This window comes from Loxodonta africana, chromosome 7 (assembly GCF_030014295.1).
Source record: "Loxodonta africana isolate mLoxAfr1 chromosome 7, mLoxAfr1.hap2, whole genome shotgun sequence".
Taxonomy (NCBI): Eukaryota; Metazoa; Chordata; class Mammalia; order Proboscidea; family Elephantidae; genus Loxodonta; species Loxodonta africana.
This window is the reverse complement of record NC_087348.1, coordinates 41,704,345-41,711,479: the sequence shown is the minus strand read 5'-3', so window position 1 is coordinate 41,711,479 and position 7,135 is coordinate 41,704,345. Positions and strand designations below refer to the sequence as shown.

Here is a 7,135-nt window from a genome sequence, read left to right as displayed (position 1 = left end):
TGCCTGTTCTCCTGGTTTCCTTTTTCGCTTCTCCACAGCCATTTTCCATATAGAAGATAGAATGATTCTTTTGGAATCAAACCAGATATAACTACTTCCCTTCAACCAATGGCCTTGCTATTGCAATTTTTTTTTAATTCCAAATTATCTATTTTAGTCTAGCCCCTGCAGATTTCTCTGATCTCATTCTGAGTCTCTGTGCTCGAAACTAGAGAAGCAACATCAAGAGAAGTTTGCACTGTAGGCAAGATAAAGAAGAGCTGCCTGATGGATTCTAGAATAGCTATGTGTTTTCAAAAGGTATTTGTCAACTGAAAAAATTAAATAAACATTTAATGAAGAAATGAGAAGTGAGCCTAAGTCACTCTAATGGCTGCCTTGGTCCATACATATTTCCTTAGAGAACTGTAGGGGTGACAAACTGTGTGTTCTGAGGAACACAAGGGATAGGAGGAGGCTTCTATGTGTTTCTATGCATATTCATTAGAACTTCTAATTTATTACCATGTTTATCACCAAAATTGCAGAGCAAATTATATTCTATATCAGGCCCCAAGGGGGTTTTCATCTTCCTGGCTTGGCCATGCACCAAAACAAAGCACATTAAACAGAAGATTTGCAGTGTCAGTCATTAATACTTAAAGTGATGGAGAAGTTGGTGCTCCTTAAAACCCAGACTGCTCACCCTTCCAATGAAAAATTAAACCCATTCTACTCATCCTGGGCGTGCAGTCAGAAGCCCTGCACAGTGGGGTTTTCCCTGAAGAAACAGTGATTAAACAAACATGGAAAGAATTTTCTCACCTTGAATTCCTGCTAAGATGACTGCTCCTACCTTTCACTCCTCCAGGAGGAAAATAACAAAAGAGACTTCTGCCTGGTTCCATTTTCTGTTTCTACTTCAGTGAAGTTGAATTGAGGTAAAAATGTGAAACGGTGATTTCCTAAAATGTTCTAAAATGAATCTCCACAGATAATGATTAAGCTAATAATATCCAAAGTATGTTTTCCAGAGTATTAATTGCATGTGATATTCTAGGGAAAAAAAAAAGATAAAGTATGTCTGTGGTCAAAAATGTTTACAAAATACTTCAAATATGCTCCTCTTTCGAATGTCAAAATACACCACAGCTTTAAAAAGGCTCTGGAAAGTTCTGCAGTAATGATTCCTTTTTTATTTTGCCTTTCATAGCATTCCAAATTCGGTTGAAGATGGGACTCTTTCCTGTTATACCGATTGACAACTGAGGTACAGACAAGGCAACCTGATGGAAGAATGTGGGAAGAGGCAATACGGGAGAAGGGCAGAGAAAATTCATAATACATTCTTAATCATCTGCTTCCCAATTTAAAAATATTGATTCTGTAACCAACACCATACTTAAGGAAACCCTGGTGGCATAGTGGCTAAGAGCTACTACTGCTAACCAAAAGGTCGGCAGGTCTAATCCACCAGGTGCTCCTTGGAAACTCTATGGGGCAGTTCTACTCTGTTCTATAGGGTCGCTATGAGTTGGAATTGGCTCAACGGCACGGGTTTGGTTTTTGTTACCATACTTCAATGACCATTTTTTTGTGCAAATATTCAAAATGCAGATGATTCTGTCCTCATCTTCAGGATTATATAATTGATATACCAGAGGAAGACTAAATATAGTCTGATAGTATACACTTCCGGCCATGGTATCTGTCATCCCATTGCTCATTGTCTGTCTACATGCATACCTTCATCTTTCCATATGAGTCTCTAAAGAATCTTCCCTAATGGCTGAACCAAAGAACCCACTTCTCTTTTGAACCCCAAGCTCATAAGTTGTTTCCTAACATTTCCTCCTTAAGCTGTTGAGGAATTTCTTGGAAATGATATAGAAAGTCCACCAGGAATTGGTGACGTTGAACCACCTGCTCTTACTGCCTCTAGGTGAATGCTTTTATACTCTCCTATCAGGGTGCGCTTTTAAAATCACTCCAGTCCATAAACAGAGTGAAAAACCAGTTCAATGTGATCAGAGACCTCAGGTACTGAAACAGAAAGTGGTTCTCCTCTTCCTGCCATTCAGAGACAGGTGGGGTGCTCTGCATAAAAGTCAGAGCCCTACTGTCCCCCAGAGATTTAATATACTCCTGCTCTTCCCACTTCCTCCATCTCAGAAAAACACAGAGCTTTGAAGATTAGGACGACACAAACTGAATAAAAATACATTCAGAAGAACGATAGTAAATCTCTCTCTTTCTGAGTCCTGGGAGATATCTAAGCTTGACCTTCTTTTCCCTATTAACTCCCACTTATTTTACTCTCCTCAGTTGGGACAGGAATGCAAGGAGAATACAAGAAATTTAAAGGCCAGTACTTTTTAGTTCCAATATCCCTTTTGTGATGGGGCAAAGGAAAGGTGCCCGCTTCAGAGAAATTCCTGGGAGAAACATGGTGGAAGCTGCAGTAAGTCAGAATTAGTATTTGTTCTTCATTGACTGAAACCAGCCAAGGAACATGAATAATGCAAAGAAGAGGGGAGGGGGATTCAGAGATGAAGATTAGGTCATTCATCTTCACCTTATAATTATTTCTGTCCTTCTGACTAATAAATTGGAAAAAAGAAGAAGGAGGTGGAAAATAAATGCACTCTGTCCTTCACAGAGCCATTAGGAGCAGAAACACTGGTCTAAATTACATCCCAGAAAATGTCCTCAGTGAAATGAACAAAAATGTGAGTTTACAGATAATTGTGTTGTTTTGCAAGATACAAATGTCAGAATTCCACATCTGTATAATTTAATGATCTTTACCTTAAGAGGGATCATAATCTATGTTAACAGTGAATCAAGTCATTAGTCATAGTGTTATTTCTTCCAAAGTTCTGTATTTATTAAGAGAGCTTTCTCAGGGATAGTTAGATATTATAGGGATCATTTACACTGATGGTGTATCTTTTGTCTTTCCAATGTAAGACGGTCATTGGCTTTTTTTTTTTTTTTAAGGCGGGTGGGGGTAATTGAAGACTGAAATGTCACATATGGTCTCCCCAAAAGCTTTCCATTAAATTGAACCATGTAAAACAGTCATTTTTTTTTTTTTTTTTAGGTTAAATATTAGCAATTTCATATGGTTCCAACTATAGGTAAGATAAGCTAAAAAAACAAAAGAACAAGTTAGAATATTAAAATACACTGCCAAGCCCCTTAAACTAACCAACTTGAAAAGCATGACTGCAATTAAGAACTTGAAAATGTACCCTAATTAATATGTGTTAAATCAAAATGGAGGGCCAACGTACTCAAGTATTTGAAAAACTAGACATAAAAATATCAAAACCAAGCCAACGTACCGACTGTAAAAAGACACAAATAAACTTTCACGGATGGCTTTACAACATTCACCCTATTACTTTCCAAAATAGAGCTTTGTATCTGAAAGTAGAAATTAACAGTTTCCAACACTAAGTGGTGTATTCAACTGCTGCTCAATTCTACTGCACAACACTCCTCTCCCAGCAGCTTAAGCAGGGCTAACCCATTCTCCTAACACGTATCAAAAAACACATCCAAGCAAGTTGAGCATTGTGAATGATCACTGTCTATGACCCCAAACTGTTTGCCCCTTCTTTCAGTTTAAACTCTTGATTCCTTAACTACTGGTAGCTCACACTATGCCTTTGTAAGAAGTACCAAAAGGAGGCTCTTTGGGGGCACATGGATCACAAAAAGGCACGGCTTCCTCCAGGGTCCAGACCTACAGCAGTCCAGGGCTAGGACTGCTGGTTTGGGGGATCCAGTTATCACCCTAGCAAAGTACCACTCTATAGGGCACAAACTATAGAACTGTTCCTCTGTTATGTGGTTCTGACTTGTTATTGTTAGTTGTTGCTGAGTCGACTCCAACTCACGGCAGCTCTATATATAATAGAACAAACACTACCCAGTCCTGCACCATCATCATGATGGTTGGAAATGTCTGAGTTCACTGTTGTAACCATTGAGTGATGCCTTCCAACATAGGGGGCTCATCTTCCAGTACTGTATCAAACATTATCCCATTGTGATCCATTGAGTTTTCATTGGCTAATTTAAGGCAGTAGATTGCCAGGCTTTTCTTCCTAGTCTGTTTTAGTCCAGAAGCTCTGCTAAGACCTGTCCACCATGGGTGACTCTACTGGTATTTGAAACACCAGTGGCATAGCGTCCAGCATCATAGTAACATGCAAGCCACCACGGAAGGGTGAACTGACAGATGGTGTAGGTATAGCAGAGGATGATGTATATTCCGTTGTTCATAATTAATAAATTTTTATTGAAGTTGATTTTTCCCTACCATAACACCCCACCTCCATTTACTTCCTGAACTAGTGCCCACTTGATGAACAACATGGGTGTTTAAAAAGAAGCTTTAGGTCAAAGAAGGAGAACCATAAAAACAGCATCGCTAGTTATCATCCATGCCAAGAGTAAAGAAGTGATAAGTTATATAAAGAGCAAAATTGAAGAAAAACATTAATTAATCAACACTAGTGAACCATGGAAACCCTGGTGGCATAGTGGTTATGTGCTACGGCTCCTAACCAAAGGGACAGCAGTTCAAATCCGCCAGGCATTCCCTGGAAACTCTATGGGGCAGTTCTACTCTGTCCTATAGGGTTGCTATGAGTCAGAATCGACTTGACAGCACTTGGTTTGGTTTTTTTTGGTTTAGTGAACCATACCAAAAAAAAAAAAAAAACCATTGCCATCGAGCCAATTCCAACTCATAGTGACCCTATAGGACAGAGCAGAACTGCCCCATAGGGTTTCCAAAAAGCACCTGGTGGATTCGAACTGATGACCTTTTTGTTAGCAGTCATAGCTTTTAACCACTATGCCACCAGAACCATAGATACCAAAATATATATATATATATATATATTTATATATATATATATATATATATGTATAGAACACCAATGATTGAAACTTGAGAAATACTACATTATCTTACTTTAAACTTTATAACAACTCATGAAGCAGGTCATTACCACATTTATTTCAGAGATAAGATAATGGAATATCAGAGAAGGGAAATAAAGTGCCTGAGGCTTATTGGTTACTGGCCCAACCAAATTTTGAACTCAGGCTTTCTGACTCCAAAGCTGGTGTGCTTCACTACTTCATATGCTCTCTCTTGACTTTGAAAATCTTCTCACTGTGCCTTTTCTAAAATCTAAAAAAATAATACCGTACTGTATCTAGGTATCTCCTCTCCACCCTCTGGGACCATCTCAAAGCTGATTAGCATAGCCTATGCTGTGACGTCCACTTTCAGGTTACCTTTAACAAGACTGGGCTTTAATCATTTTATCAACATTTATGATTTACCTCTCTATAGTTCAGGAGTTTGCACAGGGCTTTAGATAAAATGAGAATAAAATATCATGGCTCTCTACTTTCATGGACATTACCATCCTGTGAAGGAATCAGATATAATTTTTTTTTAATCACAAATATTTATCAAATAACAAATTCAAATATACGGTACAAAGGAGAGTTGGTGATTTTAAGAGAGCACAGAGGAGGGTGGGGGAGGAGTGATGAAAGAATTCCAGGAAGAAGTAGGGCTTAAGATGAGACTGAACAAAGAGGAAAAGTTAAATGATTTGGGAAGAATGGGGAAAAGTATTCTAAAGAGAGAACAGCATATGCAAAAAACCTCGGATTGGAGGTAGCAAAGGGGCTTTCAGGAAGAGACAGAAGGTCCATATTGCTCAAGCAGAGTATGATTTCAAGGATGGTTCATGAGGAGACCACAGAGGAAGTATGGATGAGCCAGATGGAGGCTAATAAAATAGGCTAAGATTTTTTGTAAACATCCAATGTAACTATTTTGCAGTTATTGTCCATCCCAGATGCATAAGTCTTATTTATTCCTTAGTGATTGGCTCCTTCACTAGATAAATTTATACAGTTATTTACTAATATGCTCCACAGAGACCTGCACGACTCTAGGCACAGGCGGCATTAAGAAATTGATATTAAAAATCAATCACCAGCCTTTTTACGAAGATGGCGCCGAAAGCTAAGAAGGAAGCCCCTGCCCCTCCCAAAACTGAAGCCAAAGCAAAGGCGTTGAAGGCGAAGAACGCAGTGCTGAAAGGCGTCCATAGCCACAAAAAAAAGAAGATCCGCACTCCACCCACCTTCCGGCGGCACAAGACACTGAGGCTGCGGAGGCAGCCCAGATATCCTCGGAAGAGCGCCCCTAGGAGAAACAAGCCGGACCACTATGCCATCATCAAGCTCCCTCTGACCACTGAGTCAGCCATGAAGAAGACAGAAGATAACAACACACTGTGTTCATTGTGGACGTCAAGGCCAACACCACCAGATCAAACAGGCTGTGAAGAAGCTCTATGACATTGATGTGGCCAAGGTCAACACCTTGATCAGACCCGATGGAGAGAAGAAGGCATATGTTCGACTGGCTCCTGACTATGATGCTTTGGATGTTGCCAACAAAATTGGGATCATATAAACTGAGTCCAGCTGGCTAATTCTAAATTTTTTCACCACCAAAAAAAAAAAAAAAAAAATCAATCACCACCCTATTATATAATAGAAATGGTTTACGAGTATATCAACAGTCTCTGCTAAAATTATGGACAGTTTTGCTACTAGGCAGATTTTCAGGAAATACAGCTCTGGCTTTAAAACAGGAAGCCAGCGTTGACAGTTATCACATCCAACAGGCATGAGAGGATATTCATGTCATGAATATGGTGATGTCATCACAGCAGAGTGTTTCTCTGGGTCACTGGATCACATTTAGAAAAGAGGCATCTTGGTTTCACCTTGTCCACTCTTCATTTCCATTAATGTTACAATAGAAGAATATGTCAAATCTAGACCATAACCCATTCCATCAACTTCAGCTTCTGTAGAAGTTATAGAAAATACATAGCGACATTCTATACCTGCTTCCTCTCACGTGCATATGCTTGTATAGTGAGCCTTGATCCTAAGTGCATTACCAGAAGTACTAGAAAGTATGGATGGCCACACTCTTGGCCCATGCATACTGGCATCTTCATTTTAAGCATCTTGCATCATGTCTTCTCCTAAATATTATATAAATATCCAAATAGTTCTGGCCACTAATTATTTGTAACAG

The 7,135-nt window shown here is 39.2% G+C and overlaps 1 pseudogene; it reads left to right on the top strand.

Annotated features, from left to right (window-relative positions):
- The first annotated feature begins 5,998 nt into the window (after nt 1–5,998).
- LOC100657153 (large ribosomal subunit protein uL23-like) lies at nt 5,999–6,520 on the top strand (annotated as a pseudogene).
- Nucleotides 6,521–7,135: the final 615 nt, after the last annotated feature.